Here is a 17,052-nt window from a genome sequence, read left to right as displayed (position 1 = left end):
CATAAGTGTCACTTATCCACTCTGGCTCAGGCCTGGGGAGAAGAGCTGAATATCGAGATCATTGATGAAATGTGGAGCAGTATCTGGAACTCTGCCAGAAAAACTTCCATTTGTAATCGTTCCTGGGCGTTGCAACTTAAATTACTACATAGAGCTCTCTTGGCCCCAAACCGGGTGTCTAAGTTTAAACCAGGATCCTCTTCACTGTGCCCTATATGTGAAGTACATGAAGGCAGCCTCACACACTGTCTTTGGTCATGCCCCAAGATCCAGATATACTGGGAATCTATTCTGGCTGAGACTAGGAAAATTATCAAAACTAATATTGATCTCGATCCAGTGTCTCTTCTCCTTGGTCTACCAAACAAACATATCCAAAATCCAAAATAAAAAATATCACTTAGTAATTATATATTACGGGAAAACATTGCCAGTGAAACACTACTTAAACCCACAACTAGTCTTAAAAACAAAAAATCATAATATACAATTAAAATAAATTTCAATTATTTGCACTTTTGTTTAATCCAAATTAAGTCAGGAGCTCCATCAGGCCCTCCAGGGCTTCAGGGGCCATAAATGCTAATATTTTAACACAGACCACAGATACAGGTGAATGTAACATTTGTTTATTGAGATGATCAATGCTGCTAAATTTGATTCAATTTCAGCATACATAAATTAAAAGATTTTAAATTGTTTAACATTTAAATGTAAGATTTTAAGGAGCTGGCAAGTTTACTTTGTAAAAGTTCAAAGAACAATATCCATAGTTAGATTGTTTTGTTACCATAGCTACAATCTGATGCTGTGAGTTTAATCTTTAAGTTTGAGCTCTGTTTCTTCACAAATACAACTTGTGTGTGATTGGTCCGGCTTTAAATGCATAAACTATAAACCTATCTTCTACAAACATATCTTTTAGGAATAAATCTGCTCCGCCAGTGAAGCACTCAGAGCAACAGAGACGCTTGCTTAGAAAAAATAAAAGCTTTGTTTTTTTTTTATTGTTTTTTTTTTTTCCTAAAAACATAAACAAGAAAGGCTTAGCCTGGTGGTGACAATAGTAAAGGATGGTGGGCCGCCAGGCCTATAATACATTGGGGGAAACCCTGGACTTGCTTGGCATTTGCACAGAAATCAAAATTAAACTGTATTAATTTAATTTTATATACGTTACCTTTTTCAAACGCTGCTGTTTTATTTTATAACTGCAGGTTGCCCAGATAAGGGGTACGTTAAACACGTTCCATTTAAAATATAAATCTATAATTGAAAAAATGAAGGGCACTTTAAAACGTTTTGACCGTTTTTTGGGTGGTGATTTGAGGTAGGCTAGCAGAAAAGGGTAAAGGGTACTCTGCGGTAGTTGAATTTCCTCTGCATAGCGAGTACTATAGAGATAAATGTTGGGTGATGTGTCAGACAACTCGAGCTTGGCTTAAACTCATGGAAACAAATAAAACAATCCAAAAAAGGATATGCTAAACTCCTCCACAGCAATGTCAAATAGGACACAATTGCTTCAAACTGCTAAAGATGCTCCTACAAGCTACTGCTTCACGAGGTTCAGTTGGTGCTAGTTTTCCACTCACAGCTTTTCCATTTTGGCTTTGTTTTTGTATATTTCCTGTGTGCAGTGTTTTTGTACCATTGAGGTTGGATTTATGCACTAAGCCACTTTTAGTAAATCTATCATAAGCATGTGTTGCATATATGTTCCAACAGGTGTCAACACAATGTGTTGGCAAGAAAACAGCAATTCTCTGTTTTACTGCAGCATGCCTCCTGCCACCGCCCTCCCAGCTGGGAGAGAAGACAAACTCACATTGTGAGGCACATGGCTGATGCATCAGTTTAACTGCAGCCACATCCAGTCTGCAGTGTATGCCACTGTCAAAATACAACCATGAATCAGCATGAGCAGTGCTACCATGCTGGTGACTGTAAAAGAATGTCATTTCAGTTTTTGCTGCTCGACACAGAAACTCAATCAGCTTCTCTGACACATTCATTTATCAGAACGACGATTTCCAAAGCCTCCAACTGTTCGACAAGCATGAGAGATACCAGATCGGTGCCGCAAAGAGAGGGGGGGAAAAACATGGTTTTTTAAGAAATGCTGTTTTGTAGCAGATTTGTTGGCTTTATGTGAGCATAAGCTTTTCTTTGAATGGGATTAGTACTGTTAGATGGCCTCTCTGTTGTCTCAGGCTTAGAGTGATCGGTCCCCTGGCAAGATTTTATTCATTTGCTTATGTTGGAAGTCGTCCATTTATGCCTAATTAGATGGTTTCTCTAAGTGGCTGATGCTAGAATTCCCATTGGCAGAAAAATCCCTACATACAGTTGAAATCAAAAGTTTACATACACTCAATAAAAAGACATATTCACCTTTTTTCTCACTGACTGAAATTAAATTGGACAAGTCTTATTTCAGGTCAATTAAAATGACCAAAATTATTTCTATTACTAAATATGTCAGTAATAAGAGAAGGAACAAATCTTCAATATCTTCAAAATCAGAAGTTTACATACTCAGTTGAAGATTTCATGGTTTTGGAGACCTCTGATAGGTTAACTGACACATTTGAGCTAATTGGAGTCTCACCTGTAGATGTATTTTTATGCCACTACTGAAACACATTGCTTTCAGGTTTGACACACACAATAAGAAAGTTAAATTAAGATATCAGGAAGAGGAGCATGAGGCTGCTGAAGTCTGGTTCATTCTTGTGAACAATTTCCAGATGGTTGAAGGTGCTACATTTATCTGTTCAAACAATAACACACAAATATAGACCATCAGACCGCTTAGGCAGGAGATTGGTTCTGTGTCTCAAATGTGCAGATTGACCCCAGGCTAAAGCCAAAAGACCTTGTGAAAATGCTGTCTGGAGCCAGAAGTCATTATCTACAGTGAAACATATCCTGCACCACCATGTCCTGAAAGGCCACTCAGTGAAGAGTGAGTGGCCATTACTTCAAAATTAACATAAAAAGCCAGATTGCAGTTTGCAAATACACACAGGGATTTCTGGAGACATGTCTTGTGACCTGATGAAATTAAAGTGAAACTGTTTGGTCATAATGACCATTGTTATATGTAAAGGATCAAACGGGAAGCTTGTAAGCAAACTTTAGCGAGAAGCTTGTGGAAGGAAACCTAAAACATCTGACCCAAAAACTACAAAGGCAACGCTACCAAATACTGAGTAAATGTATGTAAAGTTCTGATTTTGAATAAATCTCTGACATATTCTTTGTCATTATTGTGACATTTAGAAAACAGAAATCATTTTGGAAAGTCTAACTGACCTGAAACAAGAGAAATTTGAGTTGACTTCAGCCAGTGGGGAAAAAAGGTGGATGTTTCTTATTATTCCTTGTGACAGACTGGCGACCTGTCCAGGGTGACCTGTCCAGGGTGACCCCGCCTCTCGCCCGAAACGTTCGCTGGAGAGGCACCAGCACCTCTCCCAACCCCACTAGGGACAAGGGTGTTAGAAAATGGATGGATGGATGGGTTTTTTATTATTCAGTGTATGTCTCTAGTTTCAACTCTAGGTGGGGCGGATAACAGTCAACAGTAGAGCATTTTTTATATAGGATTTAGCATTTGAAGTTGCCGGGTTTTTCACTGTTAAATTACTTGCCAAGTGCCAAACACACTGTAGTTACAGTCTGAGAAAAAAGGGCAAATGCATCGAGGGATAAGTCACTTGACAAAGACAGAAAGGGCATAATATATCTGGAGGCGCTGGAGAATTAGCCCCATACTATTCAGCTGTTGACCTTGGGGACACCAAGGCACTTTAGAGAGTCAGAAACAACTTAAGCATTTACTATTGAGATAAGCCTCTCTTTTGCTCCGACTTGTCTCTCTAATCTGCATAACGTCATGAAAAGTCCTTGTAGATGATTCTTCTGCTCCAATAGAAATAATAACGCTGCTTCTCTTTTGGTGAAAAATACCCACAATTACAACAACCTTGCAGAGGAACAAAAAGGGCAAGCTACTATTCTGACAACTTATGCACCAAGAAGCTCTTGCCTTACAGATGTCACGTTCATGAATTTGCACTCCCTTGATGATTTGTTTCTCCACTAAAACAAGTTAAATGTTTTGCTCCTTTTGTGCTTTAAAGCTGCTATTCAGGTTTTGGCTTGAGAACATTACAAAGTAAGCAAAAAAAAAAAAAAAACTCTTTCACAGACGTTCCTCACAGACGTGTTTGAATGCATTGAAAAAGTAATTCAGTCCAGGTCAGACTCCCAAAGTGGAATAGTCCATTGCAAACCATACCTGCTGACCAATGGTGGGGATTTGAGTGTTATAGTTTGGGAGGAGCTAGCATGTCCAAAACAGGAACCAGAGGGTATAACTGGTGGCATGAGCTTCTTGGAACATCATATCTCCAACAATCAGTAAATGAAGTTCACCAGACACAGAAGATGCCTCATAGAAAGATTGAACAGCAGTACAAACACTTTTCTTTCTTTTCTTCTTCAAGCCTGTCATTTCCTGTAAAGCCTTCTTTCCTCATATCCTTCATTTCTTCCTTTTATTTTATTCATCCTTACCCGTCCTTTCATTTCCCCATCCTTTCCTTCTTTCATTGTACCCATTCTTTCTTTCTGTCTCATGCACATACATGAACATCTGTTTATCACGTGGAGAGAGCTTCAATAAATGTTTGAACTTTTCGCTGTGGTGATTAACATTTTCTCCATGTTGACAGAGCTTCCTTTCACTGGTGTTTCTTTGATTCCCTCCAGCAGCACCAAGCAGACCTGGGTGTGACGAGTAGACAAAACTTTGCATCTTAAGGGTTCAGCGTTCTTTCCTGTCAGGATGGTGTTAAAATATCGGCTCTTATGTTTTGGTATTCTATTGACATAATGAATAGTATCATTGGGTGGGGGACTTGTTTAGAGAAATACTCCCACTGCTGTCTTCCCTCCAGTGAACCCAGATAAAGGATCATCGTCTCTGATTTGGCAGCTTTCATCAGCGATGATGTACTGCTGAAGGAGTCGTCAGATCACAGCTTTAAAAATGCTCCCCTCAGGTTTCAAATCAGCAAAGTTGAAGCTTGTTGTTTCAATTAGGACACAAGTGTAAATGATTCTAAAAATGACAATGAGGCACTGAAAATGATTTCTCAAAAGCCATGAAGCTTTCAGTAAGGGTATTTAGACTGTGTTTGGAAGTAAGTGAAGGAAAAAGGGTATGCTGTTGAAGACTGTTTCCCTCAGAAAAATGTTTGTTTTTGATTCAGCTAGGTGGTTAATGAAACAAAAGATGTGTGATGGCTTAAGAAACTCGTCTCCTCTTTTCATAATGACGTTGACCGGAAGGGAGAATGGGACAGAAATGTTGTTCTGCGTCATAAAACCTCACTGAGTGCTGGAGCAACAATTCTTTTCTAAATAAAGTTTCTTTAATTTTCTACAGAAACCAAAGATTTCATATCTGGAAGATTGTTGAAAAACATTAGGTATGAAAACATAAAGTTAACCATATTAAGTACGCTCCAGTCATTCCAAATCAATTTATTTATTTATTTTTTTTGTTGTATTTTAGAAGTAGTTACCTTTAGTTTTTACAAATATTATACAGCATAAATAAATACTCTACATTGAAACCAAAGAACAAAACCTGTTTTCAGGTCAGCGGATGTGCATCAATCGGGCCTTAATGTGATCCAGTCATGGCATTAAAGCTTCTCCTCCAACCCGCCCCGCCAGAATCACAGCTGGATCTACGGCAGAGCGACGGATCTCATCAAGCGAACCTCCTGTCGGGTTCTGCTGCCTCTGGCCACAGTTTTTTTTTCCAGCTGGCCTTCAAAGTTTCAGTTTCCATCTCCTGAATGGCCAATCTGTATTAAATATGGTAACTTTTTACCAATCATATGGTCAATCAGGACGCAGAACACTGTAAAAAAAAGTGTACAAAAAAATCTGCGAAGCAGCGAAACCGTGAAAAGTGAACCGTGTTACAGAGATGGGTTCACTGTATATGAAAGAATTTATAAAATGCAACTGAGTCATTTATAGAAAGGCTGCATATCTGAGTTTATCTAGGTGAATCTGAGACTTCATTCTCATGCCTCATGATGCCTCAGCATCGAAAAGGTGGATTTATTTAAATAGACAGTTTAGTCAAACATATGCGACACTTAACCTGCAGAACATAATATGAAAGTAAACTAAGAGTCAATTTCAGCTGAATTTGGGTTCAGGTAGATCAAGTAGAAACTTACAAGAACTGGATGAAACAACAAAAATGAAAACAAATTTATTTTCCAATATAAGATCAAAATGGTCCCACAGAGGAAACATTTCCTTTGGAGCTGCTCCATAGTCAACGCTGTTCTGTAAAAGATGAATAATTCGTTTGGCAAATGCATTTGACAGATTGATAGATTTGCTTCCTTATAAACACAGTTTGGCGCGTTAATGTGATTTTGAAACAGTTCCTGTATCGGTCACGTGACTTGCTGAAACCAATATGCGCATCGATACGGGTTTTGGTCTATGGGCTTCACACATGCTCCGACGCATCGGTGTTGCCGGACCCATCACTACAGAATACCTCTTTACAATTACTTACAAAAGGTTGAGAGGTTATTACATTATTTATGTCACTCCAAAAGCAGTTTCTGTCATCCACCAAACAAACGGACACCATAGCACTTCTGTGGTGTCATACCTTTTGTTGTCCACCAGGAGGCAGTGTTTGCATTTGTCTGCCTTTGGTGGTGTTTCGTGCAGGATCTGTGTGGGAATTCCCACAGAAACGCAATTAGCTTTCCTGCTCTGTTAAACACCTGCCTTGTTCAGGCTGAAATCCGCTCCTCCATAAAGATACAGCCATTTGTTGTGGGAGTGTTCAGAAAGTGCAGCAACAAGTTCCTGCACAAGGTCCATCCCACAACTGGTGTTGGACATAGAATCTCTCTCACAGATTGATGCCTCAATCCATCTTGATCCTTCACCGCTCTCTGATCTACCTAAGACCCGATTTTACTGTTTTAGGCTGAGAGTTTTTGTTCTCCCTCTGGGACATCTTGGCTGTTCTCCCTGCCTTTCCACATGCTCCAATCTTCATTCTTGACAAGCCCATGAACAATTTGGGGGTGGTAATTATCCAGGTAATTACCCAGTTCCACGGCAACATCAGTTTTACCACTGATGTAAGGTGTAGCAGAACAAATCATCATGTCAACTTGTCTCCTTTCTATCATCTTCCTCTGTATTATTAAGGTGGGTTTTTCAAGGTATCTATTGGAACCAGTTTGTTGACATCACTATGGGTAGAAATGGCAAAGATAAATTTTTTTCAGTCGTTCTTAGAGTGACATTTAAGACATGTAGATCAGGAGACCAACAAACATGCACATCTTTCACTTCTGTGCTCTAGTCACCTGTTTTTTGCTGCATTTGTTGTTGGGGTTGTGTCACTGATAAAAAAAACTATATGAAAAGATCTTTTGGACGAAGGGATGACAGTCAGTGAATATTCCTGGCACACCTCCATTGTCCTCTTCTGTCGTCCAGGGTTTTCAGTGGGGTGTAGCCCTGCTGCCTGACCCAGTGGAGGCCTGGACCAGATGTGCCACACCATCCCTCCATTCCTCCACCCTGCCACAACCGCATCACAACCCCGCCATCTAGATGACAACTGACTGAACCGCCACATCATTGTCAGATTTCTCTTGGTCTGCCTCAGACTCTGACTGTGACTCCTTCGTCATCAGCACCACTCTGCTCCGCATCACTACTCTGTTCCCCCAGAGGCATTAAGAGTGCCAGTTAAGTCTGATATTACAAATAAATGGGGATAAAACTCAAACCAGAACTTTGTAAATTTTCCTTGAAAACAACTTTATTGAGTAGAAATATTAACCCACTTGAAGAAAACGTGGAACAGAGAACTGCCTGTAGAGATTTCTCCAAATCTTTTGAAAAACATTCAACCCACTGTGTAGTTAATAAGTTCGGAGACAAGTCCTATGATGAATATTAAGTGATAATTGTTCTGCCTTGTTCAAGTTGAAATGAGCTCCTCCATGACATCTTCAGTTATTACAGAAACCCTCAGATTTCACAAAAGTAACCAAGAGGACAGTAAATCTGAAAAAATACTTTACATATTTGGAATATGAAGTTGTATTCTAGGTTGTCACAACAATAAAATACCAAAGCAGACTGAATGCTGCACCAAATGTTCATGTTGTATTATCTTCTTGTACACCAGACTGGAAGGCAACACTGAAAATCAAGCAACCTAGCAAAGTATAATAAACTGATTCAGTTTTGTTTAGTTATATTTATTTTTTTTATATACATGGGGGATTTTTTGTGTTTGAGACATGCTTTTAATGTTTGTATATCCTTAGAATGTTGTTCTGGCAAAGTAGATTGTTATGCAAACTCAGTATTAGAAACATCTCAGTTAAACCATATAGCATATAGCATAGTGTCTGGTCTTTGGACCAGAACTTCTGAAAAAGAAAGACCTAAAATTGGCATTAAATTAGCCTCCAACAGTAAAGAATCTTTTGTTATTATTGACTAGGATATGTTATTTAAATCCTATGTTAAATAGGTTTCTCTAATCTCCTTTTTTCATCTCTAGAAAAATTAGAAATATCCTGTTCAGGAGTGACGCTGAAAAACTATTCCATGCATCAGAGCTCTGATTGTTCCATATGTTGCTAACAGAGATCTTCGTGGTTAGACTCTTCCATGACGTCTGCTCCAGGCTTATTTCTGGTTCCTAGAATTTCAAAAAGTAGAATGGGAGGCAGAGTTTTAGTCCATGACACAGACACCCTGTCTATTTTTAATACTAGGCTTTAAACTTTTCTTTTTGTTAAAGTTTCTAGTTAGACTGGTTTAAGTTATCCAGAGCTATCTCTGCTGTTAGGTTGACAAACTGACCACTTTCCACTCTATTTGTCACTCTATTTTTTCCTACTACTCTCCACTTATGCAATATCTGCAGTCAGTTCTGACATTAACTTTGTTTTTTTACTGTCCATAGTAGCTGCAATCAAACTATATATGTACTAGAGTTTGAATTTGTGTGTCTGATTTGACCAAATAGATTTTTTTTGTAAAATGTCACGTTGTGAATTGCTGCTATTTAAATAAACTGAAAAGAATTTAATTTCTTTTTCAGTCTACCGCCAAAAAGCAAGTCTCTATGAATAATATTACTGTTGAACATCTGAAATGTTGAACAGAAATGTGTTCTGATTGTCCAAATATCTGCCTATCTCCATGTCCAGGTTGTTATTACACTGCAGGCCCACTGCGTTAAGCATGAGAGTGATTTCGCGTTTAGCAGATTACAAGTTGACCCCATTTGCCTTTGCATTGCCTGAAGGGGGGCCGGCTATTCGCTGGGGCAAAAGGGGGCAGTGCCCCCTCAAACAAACGTCTTGCCCCCTCAAATGAAACTTGCCACAAATAACGGAACATCTCCGTTATCCAAGGTTCTGCTGCGCACCACGCTGAGCAGGCTGCGGTCTTATGGAGTGAAAATAGTCTCAAAATATCTGTGCGTGTGTAAAATGTTTTGTGCGTGTGTAACAGGATTTGTGCGTGTAAAAAGATGTGTGCGTGTGTAAAAAGATTTGTGTGTATAAAAATATCTATGTGTGTGTAATACTTGATTTGTAAAACTTAAAAATAAAATAAACCTTCTCCTACGCCTATACATGTTGATAAAGTACACACAAATCACCTGGTACACACACAAAACTGCATTTACACACAAATCTGGTTACGAGTGCACAACTATTTTTGAGACTCATTTCACGCTACAGGGTAGCTCCAAGATTTGTGTGTAGATGGTGCGTTTACATGCTAGTAAAAGCTGGGACATCTGAGTTTTGCTCGGAGTCTAGTGTTTTTATCCTCTGAACGTTTCTCACTGTGCCGAAGTGGCAAATACGTTAGTTCGCTGGAAAATGGTATATCTCAGCACTTCCTTATAATATCAATATCAACACGGAGCGTCCCGGTGGTCAGTCCTCTGAAGTAAGTAGGAGCTAAACCTGCAGGCTTTGCGCTCCGATGGACCTTACCAAGCTCCGCCCAGAAACGCCCCTCGAGAGTCCCACGTAACTTCATGTCTCACATTAACCTCCTCACAGAGCTTAGCTTCTATGGGATTTTTCGTTTCGACTGACTCTGCAGAGTATTTCTGTCATCTTTTTTAGACGACATCAAGATGTTTGAGCCACGCGATGCCTCCAACATTGTGCGCGTCACAGCTAAATGCTACCAGTCAATGAGGAAAACAGCAGATCCTCAGACCCTCAGCATAAATATAGCCGTGGACAAGATCACTGACGCCTATTGTTCTTGCAAGGATGGGTAAGTCGGGCATTCATGGCTTTGAGCAGGGGTCCCCAAACTTTTTCCTGTGAGGGCCACATAACCTTTCTCTTCTCTGCTGGGGGCCGGAGTCAGTTTGTAACAGAATAAGTGTGACGATTGTAGGAGAGCCTAAATGTAAAAATATATTGTTTTCCAGAAAGCACAATCAAATAACCCTCTCTGGGTTCTTCACAGAAAAAATCCAGGAAGGATCATAGTCCGTATTTTCCCAACTATGAGCCGAACCGGACTATAAGCCACAACCCCAAAGTTTTTTGTTTTTTTTTTAACCAGTAAACATACATATATAAGCCTCAGATATCTCTGCCGCTCCAGGTTTTCCACAGCGATGCAGCAGCAGCAGAGGGGGGCGGACACCCAAAATCTGAGTCATAACAGGTCAATTGAATATCACATTTATTACGTTGAAAAAGAAAAGTTGCCAAGTTTAGATTTAACTGAACTGATTACGGTAGTTTCCGAACGGTAACTGTAACAGTAAAAGTGCTGATCCTTCGTGTTGCTACTAGCATGTGCTAAATGAAAATGGGCGCCTTCTTCTTCTTCTTTAGATTTCAACAGCAGCTTGCATCCACTATTGTTGCACTACTGCCATCTACTGGATCCTAATATCTATACCTCAAATTCTCATAATGATCCCAGTATTATTTAAAAAACTGTTAAATAGCATTTCCCTTCAATGCTATTTAACTGATCAACAACATTCTCATATTTAACATATTAAAACCTAATTCCATTTTAATGGGCACTTTCTTTTATTTTCAATGATTCACTTTGTAATGGTCTCACTATGGTGTCTTGTACCAAAACTAACCATCAGCCAAACTCCTTTCACACGAGTCAGGATTAATTAGTTCTTCCTTTATTTCCATGTAGAATGGAGTGAAACTGTCAAAACACAAACAACTCAGGATGAGCTCAGAGCAGCTTACAGAAGTGTTTTACATTCAGTTACATACATTATAAGTACAACTGATACAGCAGCTACCTCTGAATGCTATGAGCTGCAATGCTACGTAGCGACCTGAGAAATCTTAGCAGCCTGCTGGTTAGCAATGACGTAGCACATAATCAAATCGCCCGCAGGTATTTCCAAAACTAATTCAATAAACAAGTTACTTCTTTTATCATATGTTAACATAAAGGCTTGTTTTGAAGTATAAGCTGCTACTTACAGGCTTCGAAGAACCCAACCTGGAATGCGGCGTTCATAACAGACACGTGTTCATCTGCTCTAGTGCTAGCAAACAACTGTACTGATTAAGTAACATAAAAGTCGAGCAGTTCCCCAAATGTCCAACAGATGGCAGCAATGCCATGCAAAACAAAAAACCCACAGTTTACAGGACACACTTCCTGCTAAAGAGCCCCCTGGTGGTTGAAGAAAAATCCACATATAAACCGGAAAATACAATATATGAAGAAAAAAATCTTAACGCTCTCTGGTATTGTTCAGGGGGCCAGACCAAATGTGGAGGCGGGCCGGATCCGGCCCACGGGCCGTAGTTTGGGGACCCCTGGCTTTGAGGGTTCAAATGTGCCTAGGACTTATACACGATACTCGGTGCTAGCGTGGCTAACACGATTACAGTTTAGTAAAAAGCTAGCGTGGCTAACACGATTACAGTTTAGTAAAAGCTAGCGTGGCTAACACGATTACAGTTTAGTAAACGTTAGCGTGGCTAACACGATTACAGTTTAGTAAACGTTAGCGTGGCTAACACGATTACAGTTTAGGAAAAGCTAGCATGGCTAACACGATTACAGTTTAGTAAAAGCTAGCGTGGCTAACACGATTACAGTTTAGTAAAAAGCTAGCATGGCTAACACGATTACAGTTTAGTAAAAAGCCTTTTCAGGTAAAATAAAATCTTTAATGTATGTCAGATACGGTACACATTGCATATTGATCTGTTCAGCTAACGTAAAGCTGTAACTGACAGGCTTCAGGATGTAGAAGTTGTATCGGTACTGCCATTATGCTGTACTTGGCTAAAAGGTTTTCATAATGGATGTGTTTATTATTGACTTTATTTTTTTCATCCACTAAACACAAAGAAAGCAAAGCAATAATACTTACACCAGCAGACACTTTGTTCTTATTGATCCTACGACGGTTGAGCTGCAAATGCGGTCGTGCACAAGCTTTAATCCAAGCAAGACATTCCGTTTCAGATTTTGGAAATCTGTGAATTTTAGTTCCACAAACACAATCAGGATACCTGACATCACCTGTACAGATACCCCACTGACGGAAAACCATTTTTTTTCCGAGTCCTGACGCAAAAACTTTCTGTCGGTCTGGTGGTCCACAATGAACATTAGCATGAGTTTGTGAGCCGGTAACCCACGTGATAGCTGCGCTGTGACGTAAAATGGGCAGTAGCCAATGAAAGGCGGACCCTGTGGTAAGGTCCATAACTGGGTTGTGATGCACAAAAAAAAGCACCGTTGTGTCTTTGGTCAGTGTGATAATTTGACTCCTATATGTGCAGCTGTCCAGCATGGGTGATTCTTTTTATGCGGCAACATTTCGGCTTCAGGATTTTTGAAAAAAAAAGTATTAATGTTTTAAGTTTTAAATATTTTGTTACAACACTGACATGTTTAACAATAATAAATTAATAATGTGCAAGCTCAGAACTGGATAAATTAATAATTACATGTGGGTTTTTTTCATCATTGTCTCTGAATGTGTTCCACCTGTTATGAACATTTATAGACCACAAATAGTTAAACATTTAAATTTTGAAAAATGACTTTCATAAAAAGAGTGTGTCCCTTTTACTACATGTTTTATTCTTGAAATTGTAACTTCATGAAGTTACGAATCATGTATGACTGTAAAGAAAAAACAGTTTTTTTACTCATTATTACTGACAGCATTGAAAATATTGGTAATTTTAAAAACTTATATCAATATTTGCATTTATTGGTCTTCAACTCCCAACATGGCTCAGAAAAATCCACAGTATTTAATGTTTCTGTAACAATATTTAATAAAAACATGTGGAATGGAACATAACAGGGTGGAAAATCAAAGTCTTTGATTCTAAAATCTGACGATTTTCATTTTTAGTTGCAGGATTGGCTCTTTCAAGTCAAAGTATAGGCCTCGGCAATGGAGGTATGGAACATGATCCACTCAGACTCAATGTCCCCCAGTAGAACAAGGGAGTCCCCAGGAGGGGCACTCTCCAGTACCCCCTCTAAGGACTCCAAGAAGGGTGGGTAATCTGAACTGCTGTTCGGCCCGTAAGCACAAACAACAGTCAGAACCCGTCCCCCCACCCGTAGGCGGAGGGAGGCTACCCTCTCGTTCACCGGGGTGAACCCCAACGTACAGGCGCCAAGATGGGGGGCAACAAGAATGCCCACTCCAGCCCGGCGCCTCTCACCGTGGGCAACTCCAGAGTGGAAGTACATCCAGCCCCTCTCAAGGAGACTGGTTCCAGAACCAGAGCCATGCGTCGAGGTGAGGCCCACTATTTCTAGCCGGAACCTCTCAGCCTCACACACTAGCTCCGGTTCCTTCCCCACCAGAGAGGTGACGTTCCACGTCCCAAGAGCTTCTGCAGCCGAGGATCAGACCGCCAGGGTCCCCTCCCTCGGCTGCCGCCCATAACAGCCGAGGGAGGGGCTGCTATGGGCGGCATAGCAGCCCCCAGCAGCTATGCCGCCCATAGCACCCGACCCATTTGGCCCCTCCGACAGGTGGTGATCCCATCGGAAGTTTTTTGTTTACCATGAGACACAAATATCTAACCCTTTTCAATTTAAGGAAGTTGTGTGGCGGACTTAATGTTTAAACTTCAGATAGTTATTTATGGTTCCATTTTCTCTCCTCTCTCTCTCGTGATTCCATTTTCACATGCACCAGTGAAGAAGCACTTTATCATTTTCAGTTGGTCCAAAGCTCTGCAGAAGGTTTCACATGACTACTGTTTCTATTAAAATTCTCACCCATATTTGTTATTTTATTTATTTGCCTGTTTATTGTATAATTCGTTTTGAAGTCCTGACAAACTTTGAAGGCCTTCAATGCCAAGATTCTTCCTGTGTGAATGAATTAGAAGGCCAACATTCCTCAAATCGAGCCCTCAGGTCCTTAAACCAGTATCTGAGGTTTAGTATTAAATCTCACATATAAAACCGGAGGGGATCCACTCATTTCTAGACTGTTGCAACGTAACAGTGGAATTAGATTTTTTTTGTTCTTACATAATCTTGATGAGTCTGAACTCATTTAAAAAGCAGTTAGACATATTTGTCCAAAGGTGTTTTTCCTTCAAATGTTTTTCCTTTAAAATGACTTTTTCAAATTATTTTATATCATTAATTTAACGTTTGTCCCTTTTATGTTTTATTTTAATTATTAATTGTGTTTATTTTTTGTTTAACCCTTGTGTGTGCGAGGACTAAGGCAAACATAGAGGACTATGGCAAATGATACAAGTTTACGTGTGTGGGGTTAGTTAGACCCCATTTCTACATACAGGGGTTAAAAAAGTGCTTTGTAAAGCACTTTTTTTCAGTTGTGAAATATTCTGCTTTGTGACTTGAATCCACGAATGATGGATCAACAACAAGCACTGATTCGATTCAGTTCTGTTTACCGAGTTTCAATGTTTGATTCAACAGGAAAAACTGTTCAATATGATAACATAAATTAGGAAGACTGAAGGAAAAAAGTTACCCATATAAATGTAGCATAATAAATGTCGTCATTGTGTGGTGGCATACACACCTTTGTATTTCAACTCATTTTTAGATTCAACAGCCATATGGTAAGATAAAAATAATTCCCAATAAAAATGACAGTTCCCTTCTTGAGATTGAGCCGCACATCTTTTTTGTGGGAGTGCACATAGCGGTACGAGCCACATTAAAGGTAACGGTATTAAAACAAACAAATATGTAAATAAAGAGACATTCTGTTAGGTGTAGAATAACAGGTGCCTTCCATGCATTGCATAGGAGGCAGCACAGATCAACGCATTGCACTGCTCTCCTATGCATTGCTATGGCAGGCCCCCTCCAATAAAGTACTTTACAGTAACTGCAAAATTTAAACATAAATAAATTAGCTGTCAAATCATTTATTACTTTTAGGGAACACCCCCTCTTTAAAAGAAAAAAAACATTTTCTGGACTTTGTTTGAGGGGCTCTAGACGTTTCCCAGTAGTCAAGATGGCGGTTTTCACCACAGACTGTTGTCTCCTGTTTCCCAACTAATTGTCAGGGACAGCCTGGCAATTTGGCAGGTAATAGCAGAACAGCCTTTCGCTAATGGATTCCTGACCAGAAAATGAGACTTTGGAATCGCAGTGACAAGATGACTGACAGCTAAATCAGTGTGCAGACGGAAGGAGGAAAGGTACGAATGAAACAGAGAACGTGGACACTGATAGCCCACGGTGAGAAGATTAGATGAACAAGAGACCACAGGACATATTTAAAGTGAAGCAGGCGCATCAATTGCCAATGCAAGTGATGTGTTGGTACTAAGTCAAAAGGTATTCTCCATCAGTTTTGCTTCTATATACCAGTTTTACAGCTGCTTACAAATTCCCTTTATTTTATTCCTCAGCAGGTATTCCTGGTTCAGTGTGTTAGTGTTAGTCTCTTCTGAATTTAACTTTGACCTTTTTTAAATTAGACAACGTACAACTAAAAGATAAATATCACCACTTGATGAGCTATACCAGGTTTCAGCTGTTACGTCATTAAAATCTACAATGACATTTTAAGTCACTTAACAACAGTTATGCATTGAGACAAGAATAATCTATAAAATGTACAAATGGAGGAGAAAAGAAAAACTCCCAACAATTTCTGGACAGTTGTGAGTTTTGTTTTGTTTTCTCCAAAAATATACTAGATAATGAAGAAACAACAAAATGCTTAGAGGCTTTGAGGTTTTAAAATGGCAGACTTTGTGTGTGAATTTAACTTGTTTTCAGAGTAAATCTGAGCTGTTCTGGTAGAGGAGGAAACTCACAGCTACCTAACAGCACCACATCACTCTAACCCAAAGTGCTACCCACAGATACTAGATGCAGTGGGTTCCTACTTTTGCCTTGGGACTTTACAATTTTTTTAAAACTTTGAGGTCTGTTTCCTCTCTAATTCCATTCTCAGACATTCAAATGGCCTTTTTTAATCTTTTTTTTAAGTTTATTGCTGTGTTTGACGATCATTAGAAACCTTACCATCCACACTTTCAGAATCTGTAAATATCTCAAATTTTCCTCAGGAAGACTTGTTCCAGTCACAAATACTTTCTTGAATTGATAAGAGTTTTGAAAACTTTACCTTCATGCTTTCCTTTGGAAGAGAACATGCTTTGTTCCTATAGCACTTGAATCCAAAATAATGCATTTAAGGACTTTGAGTTTGTTTTTGCTGTTTTAAACGCAGCACCAGTGCAGTCAGAACTGGCTGTCATCATGACCAGTCAAATACAAACAAATGGAGAAAATCAGTTTGTCCACTCTGTGAATTTCTTTTCTGTATGATTTCAAGATTTTCATGGTAAAAATGGCAGCTTTTATGCATTATGTGTTCAAATAATTGAAATAATAAGATATAAGTGAGGTAGTGATGAGCTTCACCTCACCTCTGGTGGCGCT

The sequence above is a fragment of the Poecilia reticulata genome, chromosome 15 (assembly GCF_904066995.2).
Source record: "Poecilia reticulata chromosome 15, P_reticulata-male-v2, whole genome shotgun sequence".
Taxonomy (NCBI): domain Eukaryota; kingdom Metazoa; phylum Chordata; class Actinopteri; order Cyprinodontiformes; family Poeciliidae; genus Poecilia; species Poecilia reticulata.
Note: the sequence above shows the minus strand (reverse complement) of the source record.